This window comes from Sciurus carolinensis, assembly GCF_902686445.1.
Source record: "Sciurus carolinensis chromosome 14 unlocalized genomic scaffold, mSciCar1.2 scaffold_101_arrow_ctg1, whole genome shotgun sequence".
Lineage (NCBI taxonomy): Eukaryota > Metazoa > Chordata > Mammalia > Rodentia > Sciuridae > Sciurus > Sciurus carolinensis.
In genome coordinates, this window is record NW_025920105.1 from 763253 (window position 1) to 776864 (window position 13612).

A 13612-nucleotide genomic window follows, 5' to 3' on the forward strand; every position below is an offset into this window, starting at 1 on the left:
ATATGACTTGATTATCTACAGGTCTTACTCTGTGAAATTCTATGCAGAGAAGCAACCTAGACAAAGTCAAATAATGTCTAAGAAACTCTTACTTCTCCTGTTCACAAGAATACTGCAAGAAACCTTTTTTTGCAAGTCAATACCCACAGTCTAGGGGTGTGTCCTGAGGGAAAGATTTATCTTGTCTTTACTTAAGAAGGAAAATGGTTGTAGGTGATCCTTGAGCAGAAAATAATATTAGTGATCCAAGGACTCAAAGAACACGAGCCCAGGACAGACTATGTGGGAATGAGAATATGCTCAGTTTGTGAGTTTGAATGGAGATTTTGGGGATCAATCACATGTACATTCCTAGCCATTACATTCACAATCTACTGACACCTTCCTCGATAATTTTTCTTATTTTGCCTCTTGGAATTTTTCTTTCAAATATTCTAACCAGCAGAGAGCTGTGTAAAATGCAGAAACCAGTTCAGGTGCTGGATCTTGCCCATAATTTCAGGTAATGTTGAGGTAGAGGAAGGTGTTTCTCCTGGGCAAGACCTGTTTCCCTCAATGAGGGAATTCTTCAGCAACTTAGCCAGGTGCTGTTGGTAGATATAAACAGGCAAAGACAAGTGGTAATGGCTCATGGGGTCTGGGATCCCAGGGTCAAAATATGGTGGAACAAAGAAAACATTCCTCATCCAATTTCAATCTTCTGCTTGTTATATTTGCAGTTATTTTTCTCAAGATCCATTACAGTGAGATAAGTGACTGAAGGTCATATCTCTGATCTTTAACTCATTCAGTTTCATTCCACTCAGAAAAATGCCTAGCTTGGTTACCAGTTCTGTTACATGAGAGCAAAAGATGGGAGAGCTCCTATAATCAAAGGGGAAGGAGCAGGAATCAGGCAGGTATATTGCAAAGGGCGTGGGGGTTCCAGGCTCCAATAGAGAAGTTCCTTTGCTTTTCTCCCCAGAAGGTTTTTCTGAGACTTGGGCAAGATGCAGTTTGAGGAGTAGCTCCAGTGACATGGCACCTACACCACAGATACCTCCTGAGGTCACAGAGGAGTGGTATGACAGCATGGTGGAGTCACAGTTAATGTGGCAACCTGAGATGTTTCTGCTCATGACTTCAAACAGAGATTCAAGGCAAGCGCCAGCTCAGTTGTGATGGTAAGAGGAAAGATGAAGGCAGTGGGTGCCAGAGGTTTGTGGTTTTCAAGAAATGATTCTAACCTCATTGCCCAGGTGATGAGGAACCAGACTGTATGCTGGGTGTAGACCCATGGGCAATACATCACTCCAGGTCCAGATAGGACAAGGAACCCACTGAAGCCAGACAGCTCCCACTTTTACCCAGGCCCACTCAGTGGCACTGTGCTCCTTTGTCTGCACCAGTTATCCTGACAGGCAGCTCACCTGGATCCTGCTGCAGGCAATTAGCCCCCAGAAGATCCAGTGGACCAGACTGGGACAGAGGTGTGTTTGAGGGCACATGGGACATCAAGTTTAGCACTGGTCCCAGTGGCAATGCCCTCTGAACCCACTCCACCATGATTGGGCACACCCAGATTTCCTCATCAGGAAACTAGCCCAGGGCTCTAGCAGCCATACAGAATGATGGCTGGTGAAGCTCAGGGCAGGGGAGCATGCATTGCAGCACGGTGGCTTAGGTGATCATTGAATTGGGACACATCACATCACATCTGGTGAGTGTCCCCTTCTTTCCTACAAAGTCCAGAATGGAGACAGTTTGAACAGGGAATTGGATCTTATAAGTGAAGGTGATTGGCTCTTCTTATGGCTCATGAGGAGAGGAGGGAGTCATTCACTCAGCATGCTGGATGGACAACAGGACGGACCTGACATGCAAGGAGAGATGTTCTGTGCTCACTCTACTTGCCAGACCCCACATCCTTGGCTGTTGCATTACAACTAGACTGCACTCAGAAATTTACATGCTGGGAGATTTCCAGGGGTACCTCAATTCACCTCAAGATGCAGAAGTGTCTTGCCATTCTATGTTCATAAAAGTGTTCATCCACTTGACAACACTAATGAATGTCTGGCACAAGGCTATGTGGGATATTGCCAGAAGTCCTCTAACCAGCCCTGGGATGACACAGACTACAAACCACTGGACAAAATAAGAGCCTGTTGATGGCATGATGAACACAATTTCATGGAGCATAACACCAGAATTAAATATACACCATGCTGAAAGTGGAATAGTACAAAACTTCCAAGCTGAATATTCAAAATGGGAGAGTAAGGACATTTGGGGGGCATGAAAAGAAGAAAGGTGATGGTGTTGAAAAACAAATTTGATGAAGAGACACTCAGAAATGAGCCATTATTCATTATCAACCCACAAAATCCACAACAAATCTTCAGGTTCGTCATACTCTACAAATACAGGAATTACTAAATACCATTTCATTTTGCAAGCAACCATCATCACAGACCCTAATACTTCTTGTAAGGACAACAAGGCCCTTGCAAGTTCCTGTCTTTTTCCTGTTGCTTGCAAGGGACAGTTGATTATACATATGTTGATTCCTATTTTTTCTGGCACAAGAAACATGAGCAAAGGCTTTCCTTACAACACAGCATCAACACCTATGATCTACAATTTAAACAAGTTGAATGAAAAATATACTGCACTAAATCATGGCTCTCCAAATAAAAAATGCACCACAGTATCAGAAATTTAAACCCCAAAAGCTCTACTCAAATTCAAAAGTGAAGACCAATCATGGGCAAAATCAGGAGATGTTCTAGAATATTCACCTGTGTAATAGAACTTACTGAACAGGGAAAGAGTACCTCAAGAATTTTCAAATTGTCAAATTCATTCTCTTTCTTGTCTTAATTCTATCCACCGCCAACATGCCACATGCCTAATGTCTCTCATTTCCTCCTCCCAGTGTGATTTCTTGCAAACAGGGCTTCCTGTGGCAGTTCTTACCCTACAAAGCACAATTCATTAATTCTCAAATCTGTGATAAACATGAGAACAACTCACAATCTGAGTTATTGTTCTGTTTAACCCAGTTCTACTATGCATCTCTTCAGGACATCCATCAATATTAACTAGAGTCTATAAAAGGGCTCCATTCCTCTTGACACTGGAGCTCCAATGATACTGGGAGAGTAGGTTGTAAATCCTCTCTGCTCCCCTTGAATACTATCATTAGAAGCTAAAATGGATTTAGCCCTAAATTCTACCATTATTCATCAAGTCACATGCAAGTCACTGCAAAGCAAAACTGACTGAGAACCTCCATAACAAATTGCGGCTATCCTCTGTCTTCACTTCCTGGTTTTCCAGTTGATATTGAGGTTCACGTAGAAAGTGCTCAGGAGTGGAAATCCTCTTCATTGGTGGAGAGTACAGGAGGGTGTCCAAGAAGCCTGGAGAGTTCCAGGGACAAGGGCGGTTGTCATTTTGAATTTCTTGCCACTGCAACCTGGTGCACATTGCATAGTTGAAGAAGTCGCTGAAGAAATATCCACATAAGCATACTCATGAGAGACACATAAGCTATGAACAAATGAGAGTTGAGTGTTGTTAAGGAACACGTATCCTTGAGAAATACAGGTAACTGGGGAAGCACTGCTTTATTGAACTGCAGAACTCTGCTGAAAAGTGTCAGTAGAAATTAGTTGCCTGTGAAACTGGAGCTTTTTACACTATTTATTTGATGAAGTCAGGAGAAAAAAAAAGAGAATTTGAGAGAATGGAAATTTGGCTTCTCAGAAATGGTTTTGTATTTTTTTTTGCAATATCACAGTGCTGAGGATCCAAACCTGGGATTGTGTATGCTAGTTAAGCACTGTACAAAATGGGCTATATCATCAGAAACAGCTCCTCTAAGGTACATGAATTCATCATCTTTGGGCCTTACTCTGTGAAGTTCTATGCAGAGAAGCAACCCTAGACAAAGACAAATGATGTCTAAGGAAGTCTTAATTCTCCTGTTCACAAGAATCCTGCAAGGAACATTTTTTGCAAGTCAATACCCACAGTCTAGGTGTGTGTCCTGAGGGAAAGATTTATCCTATCTTTACTTAAGGAGAAAAATGATTGTAGCTGATCCCTGAACAAAAAAATTATATCACTGATCCAAGGACACCAGGAGCACCAGCAGAGGAGAGACTATGTGGGGATGAGAATATGCTCAGTTGGTGACTATGAATGGAGATTTGGGGGAATATTCACACTTGAATCCTTAACCATTACATTCACAATCTACTGACACCTTCCTCAATAATTTTTCTTATTTTTCCTTTTGTCATTTTCCTTTCAAATATTCTAACCAGCAGAGAGCTGTGCAAAATGCACAAGCCAGATCACGGGCTGGATCTTGCCCACCATCTCAGGTAATGGTGAGGCAGAAGAAGGTGTTCCTCCTGGGCAAGGCCTGTTTCCCTCAATGAGGGAATTCTTCAGCAACTTAGTCAGATGCTGTTGGGAGACATAAAGAGGCAAAGACAAGTGGTGATGGCTCACAGTGCCTGGGGTCCCAGGACCAAAACATTGTGGCAAAAAGGAAGCATTCTTCATCCAATTTCAATCATCCATTCATTATGTTTGCAGTTATTACTCTCAAGATTTATTATAGTGAGATGTGACTGAAAGTCCTATCTCTGATTTTAACTCATTCAGTTTCATTCAATTCCACTGAGAAAAACACCTCATTTGTTTACCAGTCATCCTGTGACATGAAAGCAAAAGATGGGAGAGCTCCTGTAATCAAAGGGGAAGGAGCAGACATCGGGCAGGTCACTTGTGAAGGGCAAGTGGGTTCGAGGTTTGGGTATGGGAAGGCATTTTGTTTCTACCCCCAGAGGGTTTTTTCAAGCCTTGGGCAGTTTGAGGAGTGGCTCCCCTGACATGGCATCTGCACCACAGAAACCACCTGAGGTCACAGATGAGGGGCATGACAGTATGGTGGCTTCACAATTCCCATGGAAACCAGAGATGTTCCACTATTGCCCACTTCAAACAGATTCAAGACAAGAACAAGCTCAGCTGTGATGGGAAGAGGAAAGACAAAGGAACCCATTGCCAGGGGCTTGTGGTTTTCAAAAATGATTCTAACCTCATCCCCTAGGCAATGTGGCAAAAGTCTGTATGCAGGGTGGAGCACTGTGGGTGATATATTGCTCCAGGTTCAGGCAGGACATGATATCCCACTGAAGACTGACAGCTTGAATTTCCACCCAGTCCCTAAGGTTGCACTGTACTTCTTTGGCTGCACCATTCATCCTGACCACCTGTTCACCTAGCTCCTTCTTCATGTAATTAGCTCCCACAAGTTCCAGGACACCAGGCTGGGGTGGAAGGGTGCTTGAGGACATGTGGTTCACCAAGATTAGACAGGCAAAACTTCATTGCCCTCCTAACCGACTCCTCCAGGACTCACCACACCCAGATTATCCTAGTCAGGAAACTAGCTTAGGGCCATAGCAGCCACACGGAATGATAACTGGTGAGAGTTCAGGGCAGGGGAGCATGCAGTGCAGTGCAGTGACTTAGGTGATAATTGAATTGAGACACATCGCACCCCATCTTGCGGGTACCCCCTCCTTTCATACAAAGTTCAGAAAGGATACAGCTGAAGCCAGGGAATTGGGTCTTCTAAGTGAAGGTGAGTGACTCCTTTGATGGTCCATGAGGAGAGGAGGAAGTCATTCACCTGGCATGTTGAATGGAGGACAGGTTGAATCTGACATACAAGGAGAAATGTTCTGTGTTCACTCCACCTGCCAGACTCCACCTCCTTGGGTGCTGCCTTACAACTAGGCTGCACTCAGAAACTTACGTGGTGGGAGTTTTCTGGGGGCACCTCAATTCACCTCAAGATGCAGAAGTGTCTGGCCAATCTGTGTTCACACAAGGGTTGGTCCTCTTTACCAGACTAATAAGTGTCTGGCACAGGCTATGTGGGATATTGCCAGGAGTCCTCTAACCAGCCCTAGAAGAAGGCAAACAAAAAGCCTCTGGATAACATAAGAGTCTGGTGATGGCATGATGAGCACAGTTTCACAGAGCATAACACCAGATTTGAACATACACCATGCTGAAAGTGGAATGGTGCAAAACTTCCAAGTTGAATATTCAAAACAGGAGAGTAAGGACATTGGGGGGGGCATGGAAAGAAGAAGTGTATTGGTGCTGAAAAATAATTTCAATGAAGAGTCATTCTGAAACTAGTTCATCCTTCATGGCCAACCCACAAATTCCACAAAATATCTTCAGTTTCATTACACTCAACAAGTACAGGAAGTACTAATTGCCAGTTCATTCTTTAAGAAACCATCATTACCAACCTTAATTCCCCTTTTAAGGATATCAATGCCCTTGCAAATTTCTGTATCTTCCCTGTTGCTTGCAAGAGACCATTGATTATACATATGCTGATTCCTATATTTTCTGGCACAAGAAACATGAACAAAGGCTTTCTTTACATCATAGCACTGACACGTATAACCTACAATTTAAATGAGTTGAATTTGGTATATGAAGCACTAAGCCCTGGCTCTCCAAATAAAGAGTGTATGAAATATCAGAAATTTAAGCCCCAAAATCTCTACTAAAATGCAAAAGTGAAGACCCAACATGGGCAAAATCTGAATATCAAAACAGGATCTGTTCTAGAATATCCACTTGTGTAATATGACTTACTGAGAGGCAAAATATACCTCAAGAATTTGCAAATAGTCAAATCCATTTTCTTTCTTGACTTTCTTCTATCCACCACCAACATGCCACATGCTTATTGTCTCTGATTTTCTTCTTCTGGTGTGATTTCTTGCAAACATTTGTCATTCCTTGCCCTACAAATCACAATCCATTAATTCCCAGATCTGTGGTAAACATGAGGACAACTCACAATCTCAGTTGTTGTTATGCTTCACCCAATACTACACTGCATCTCTAGAGGACTTTCATCAATATTAACCAGAGTCTATAAAAGGGCTCATTCCTCTTGACACTGGAGCTCCAATGATACTGGGAGAGTAGGTTGTAAATTAGTGGCTGAAAGTCATATCTCTGATCTTTCACTCATTCTGTTGCATTCATTTCCACTAAGAAAAATGCCTCACTTTGTTACGTCTGTGACGTAAGAGCAAAAGATGGAGGAGCTTCTCTAACCAAAGAGGAAGAAGCAGATATTGTGCAGGTAGGTTGTGAAGGGCAAGGGTTTTCCAGGCTTCAGTAAAAGAATGAACTTTGTTTGTCTCCACATAGGGTTTTTCTGAGCCTTGGGCAACATGGAGTTTGAGAGTGGCTCCAGCTACATGGTGCCTGCACTCAGATACCACCTGAGGTCACAGAGGAGCTGCAGGGCAGCACCATGATGTCACGGTCCCAAGGCAACCAGAAAGACTTCTGCTCCTGGCCTCTTCAGACCAAGATTCCAAGACAAGCACCCACTCAGTTGTGATGGTAAGAGGAAATATAAAAGCAGCAGGTGCCAGGGATCTGCGGTTCTCAAGAAATGATTCTAACTCGTCAGCCAGGTGATGAGAAACCAGGCTGTATGCAGGGTAGAGACTGTGGATAATATATTTTTCCACGACCAGGCAGTACACTGAAACCCAACAGATCTCACTTCTGCCTGGGCCTGTTAGGTTGCAGTGTGCTTCTTTGACCTCACTGGTCATCCTGACAGCCTGCTTCCCTATCTCCTGCTGCAGGCAATTAGCTCCCACATGGTTGAGTGGCCCAGGTGGAAAGGAGGGGTGTTTCAGGGCACGAGAGTCACCAAGCTTAGCACCAGCTGCAGCATTGCCCTCTGAACCAACTTCTCCAGGAATAGGCACACCCAGATTTTCCTAGTCAGTAGTCTATCTAGGGCTAGCAGCCACATGGAATGATGGCTGCTGAGAGCTCAGGTCAGGGGTTGTTGAAGTGCAGTGCAGTGGCTTTGGCGATTATTGAATTGGGACACATCAAACCCCATCTGACAGGTTGCCCCTCCTTTCCTACAAAGTCCAGAAAGGAGACAGCTGGAACCTGGGAATTGGATCTTCTAAGTGAAGGCAAATGGCTCCTCTGATGGCTCATGTGGAGAGGAGGGCATCATTCACTCAGCCTGTTGGTCAGAGGACAGGATGTACCTGACATGCAAGGAGAGATGTTCTGTACTCACTCCACCTGCCAGACTCCACCTCCTTGGCTGCTGCCTTACAACTAACTAGTCTGAACTCAGAAATTTACCTGCTGGGAGTTTTCCAGGAGCACCTCAACTCACCTCTAGATGCAGAAATGTCTGTCCAATCTGTGTTCACACAAGGCTTTGTCCCCTTAACCAGACTAATTTCTATCTGGCATAAGGCCCTGTGGGATATTGGCAGGAGTATGCATACTACAAGCTAGTGGATGAAGTAAGAGTCTGGTGATGGCATGATGAGCACAGTTTTGCAAGGCATAACACCAGTATTGAACATACACTGTGCTGAATCTGGAATGGTGAAAAGCATAAAAGCTGAGTATTCAAAATGGGACAGTGAGGACATTTGGGGGCATGAAAAGCAGAAGGGTGTTGGTGCTGAAAACCAACTTCAGAGGAGCCTGACCTACAAACTTTTGACACAAAGTTAGACTATTTTTTATGCCTTGTAGTAACACTTTCCATTAAAATCTTTGATAAGGTCTTTATAAATTTGGTGATGGTAAACTAAAGGCAAATGTTTTACAATCCTGTTGAGCTAATGAAATAGTAAAAAAAAAATCCTGTAAATCTTTAACAACAATATGTGAACCTTTAGTTATAGTCACAGGAGAAGGGAGATCAGGCTGAAGAGCTCCCATACTCTCCATAGTCTCATTGAGAGCTTCTCAAGTTCTATTATAATCTCCATTTACCAGATTTTTTATAACAAATATTGGAGTATTCTATGGTTTATTAGATGGTTCAGTATGTCCCTTTTGTAATTGTTTCATAACTAGAGACATGACTGCATTTAATTTTTTTTTTTGAGGGGCCATTGCTCAACCCAAACAGGAGAATCTGATTTCGATGTTATTGGGTCAGCCTGCTTAAGAACAATAGCCCCTAAGAAAAAGGCAAAGACTGAGTCTCATCTGTTAAGGTAATATTAAGTTGTCCCATTAAATTTTTCCCCCACAGTGTAAAGGGCAAAATTGGTATTCCATAAGGTTGGAAAGTTCCCTTGTAATCTCCATCAGTCCTATGTAAAATTTCTGAACTTTTAGCCATGTTTGAGGCTAACCCCAAACCCACTAGGGTTGAGGGATATTTAGTTGTGGGCCAGGACATAGGCCAATTATGAGCTGCTATACAACTTACATCAGCTCCTGTATCTACTAATCATTTAATAGCTTTTCCTTGTACATTAATTGTTTTCATTGGTCTTTGTTCAGAAGCCTTTTGAATCCAAGGCACAGTATTAGTAGAGCCAAAACCGTCGGTACATTCCTGGGTAAGTATCTGGCTTGACAATCTTAAGTAAGTTAATAACAATAATTGAGCAATCTGCTGATAAGGAAAAATTTGAACTGTTCTTAGAGGTGGGTAAATCATAATTTTTATTTCTTCATTGTAATCAGAGTCAATACTCTTGTAATTACTTGTATTCCTGCCTTAGACATTGAGCTCCTGCCAATAATGAGCCCATATGTCCCTTAGACAGAGGGCCATATACTCCAGTTGGAATTAAAGTCACTTCTGATTCAGGGGTAATGAATAAATGTTTAGAGAAAGACAGATCTAATCCAGAACTTCCTGAGGTTGCTCTTGCCAAGTCATTGATTGTTGTCCTATGAAACTTTCTTGTTTGGACTCCAATAACCCCAGTTGTTTTGGGGGTCTGTGACTGGCCCTAAGACCCAGTTTTTGATATAGGCCTAGTAGATCCTATTGGAATTATAGAAGGCTCCTCAGGAGAAGCCGATGGGTTGCCTCCAATAGGATTTCTATCTTTATGAAATTTAGATCTAATTTCTTTGGCCCAATTAAAACCCTTCTGACATTTAGGACACATTGTTTTGGGAGTGTGTGTCATATTTCATCCTCCTTGTGGACCTTGAGGACAAGTTCTGCTAAAATGTTCTCCTTGACCACAAGAGAAACAATTCCTTTGCTTGCAGATGAAGTGCCTCTATTGTTATTTCCCTGGTTAATTCTCTTTAAAAATTGAGAATATGTCTTACCTTGCAAGGCAGCTGCTATTTCCATGCCTTAAATATGAGCAGGACTGCTATCCATTTATTTATTTTAATAAAATTTGATAAGGTTCCAGTTCTCCTTATGGGCCTCAGCAAGCCTCACATGTAGGGTTGACATTCTCAAAGGTGAGCTGTTTCAGTAAAATATCAGTTGCCTCTGGGCTTATGATAATCTTTGAAATATTTTTTATAACTTGTCCAAAAAATCCTTATAAGGCTCCATTAAACCTTGTTTAATATTGTTAAGAAAAGTGGTTTTAATATCAATGGAAGGAAGTCATCACCAAGCAGCAATGGCAATTTTAGAAATTTCACTTAATGCAACATTTGAAAGGCTGTTTTGAGTTTTTGGATCAGCCCACTTTTCAGTTTCCATAATCATGGATATAGTTATTTGACCTCTAGTTCGGCCAGTAAATTGTTTATGAATGGTCAGTATAACTTCTTCTTTATACTCTATTTCCCAGAGCAAATATTTCCCTGGAGACAGGCATGATTGAGCAGTCTTTCGCCAATCAAAAGGAGTCATCCAATTTGCTCCAAAATTTTCTACCAATTGGATAACATAAGGAGAAGTAGGTAAAAAATCTTTCATAGCACCTTTTAGTTTCTTAACAATTTTAAAAGTTTCCTAAACTGACTCATCTTCCTCACTGCAGGTTACCACTGGAAATTCAAATCCTATTTCACCAGCTGCATGTGCCTCAGCAACAGCAGCCATGAATCCTATCTTACATTCCATTTTGCCTTTCTTTTTCTTTTTACTCTTTGGTGGAGGAACTGTGGCCTCTACAGGAGCTACCCCTGGTGGCCAATTCTTGTTCTGATAATGAGCAGCAGCTTCCTCTAAATCTTCTTCATCTGAAGTGATGAGTTTATCCTCCTTTTTATTCCCTCCATGCTCTGAGTCAGATAATAAATCCTCATCTATATTTTTATAATCTGAGGGTTTAGACAGTAATGGAGTTTCCTCAGGGAAGAAAGTCCTTTTACCTAAATACATAATTTTATGTGTGGGTTCAATTGTATCTCTGAACAAATTCCAAAGAGCAAATGCATCAGAAGGCACATGTTCAGCCCCAGGCTTTAAATAATAGTCCTGCATTTCCTCCCCCAGGCATTTCCAAGTAGCTAGAATAAGGCTTCCTTCTTGGTGGAATTAGGGTGAACATTCTTGCATGAAGTGAAAAAATCTGTGCAACTGCCCAGTAGTTACAGGAATTCCCCTATTAATGAGAATATGCTTAGCAATGTCAATGAATAAAGTTCTATCTTTACTTTCTGTATGACCCATGTTTTTTTACACAGCCTTTTTTCTACTGTGGGTCCTACTAACTTCTCAAAGTTCTGTGATTTCTTTCCTTTCCTTACTCAGTCTTTCTACTGAGGGGACTGCAGAATCCTAGGCAGAATCCTAGCCTTACTCTGAAAATCTCTTTTAATCTCTTACCTGCACCATGTTGGGTGCCAAGCTGCTTGGACTCAGCCCTAGCAAGGGTCATGGTGGTCTCAGGTGAGGGAGTAGGCATCAGCATGGTGGAGAACAAAGCAATGCAGACTCAAGGAATGAATGCTAAGTTCTAAATTTTATTGTTCCAGCCAGCTTTTTATACATTAAAAGGTTGACATTTACACATGTTTTTCCAGATCAAGAAAAGATCACAAGGGGAAAAAATATCTTTTATAATTATTACTAGACTAGGCAATGATGTATTCTAATTATTCTTAGTACTTGCTTACTTGTGATAACTTATAACTAAACAATAAGATATATTAATGTTGCTTAACTAATCATAAACTTTAAAGCAATTTCAGCATGGTTGAGTAAGTGTCAGTCCTGTGGCTATTGCTGTGGTAAATAAGTGCTAGACAGTTGAAGCTAATAATAACATGATATCATCTTACACTGTGTGAATTTAATGTTGAGGAACTTCTCTCTGGGGGATCAGTGGCCAATAGTATTTACAGCATTTAGTAAATCCTAATCTTTTAAAAAATGGAATATCTTGCACTCTTGTATATTTACCTTCAAAGCAGATTATAACATATTCTGAATTTATATCAAAATATCCCATGAGAGAAAAAGGAGGGTCTATATCCATGGCCTTAAGAGGCAACCCTCTAGGAGAATGTCATGGCTTTTCATTAATTAAATGAGCATTGCCATAAGGTGTTTTTACTATAGGAACTCTTTGTTATTTATTTCTTTGGTTCCTGTTAATCATTCCTGATGGGGTTGTAGTTATTTTCCTATGTGCTTCAGGTCTTCTGAGAGTAGTCAACAGGGGACTGGCAGCTAGAATCTGTTTTTGTATTTTCTCATAGCATTTTTGCTTACTCACAGTTTCATTACAAGTGAAAAATCTGAAGTCATTGTTCCATTATAAGTCTGGTTTTATGTTTTAATTCTGGTTCAGTTAAGACCCCTGTTTTCAGGAAAAACATAAAATATTAGGAGTAAACCTACACATATTAAGCAGGTGAGGAAGGAAAGTATGAAAACCAAATTCCCAAGGAGATGAGACTTTGCAAACACCTCTATTACTCAGCAGAATCATTGTCAAGCACTGAGGAAAATTGCATGTGGGGTAACAAGTCATCCAAGGATGCCAACAGCATGAGAAAAGGCAGGACTCTGTGGCAATTAGAATATGCTCAGGTTTTGAGTATGAATGGAAGTTTTGGAGATCATTCACACATGCATCCCTAACCATTACATTCACAATCTAATCACACCTTCCTAGATGCTTTTTTTCTTATTTTTCCTTTTGGCATTTTCCTTTGAAAAATTCTAACCAGCAGAGAGCTGTGAAAAATACAAAAGCCAGTTCAAGTGCTGGATCTTGCTCATTATCTCAGGCAAGGTTGAGGCAGAGGAAGGTGTTCCTCCTGGGCAAGGCATTTTTCCCTCAATAAGGGAATGCCTCAGCATTTGCCAGATGCTGTTGGGAGATATAAACAGGCAAAGACAAATGGTGATGGCTCATGGGGTCTGGGATCCTAGGACCTAAACGTGGTGGCAAAAAGAAAACATTCCTCATCCAATTTCAAACATCCACTCATTTTGTTGGCAGTTATTACTCTCAAGATTCATTACAGTAAGATAAGTAGCTGAAAGTCATATCCCTGATCTTTCACTCATTCAATAGCATTCAATTCCTCTGAGAAACACAATTCACTTGGTTACCAGGTCTTCTGTGACATGAGAGCAAAAGATGGGAGAGCTCCTGTAAACAAAGGGGAAGAAGCAGGCATCTGGCAGGTCAGTTGTGAAGGGCGCAGAGTTTCCAGGAACCAGTAGGAAATGGAACTTGGTTTCTCTTCCCAGAGGGTTTTTTTGAGACTTGGGCAACATGGAGTTTGAGGAGTGACTCCCATGACATGGTGCCTGCATTGCAGATACCGCCTGAGGTCACAGAGG

The 13612-nt window shown here is 41.6% G+C and overlaps 1 pseudogene; it reads left to right on the forward strand.

Moving 5' to 3' along the window:
* Positions 1-11691: 11691 nt before the first annotated feature.
* Positions 11692-13612, forward strand: part of LOC124973200 (striatin-3-like) — a 109863-nt pseudogene continuing 107942 nt past the window's right edge.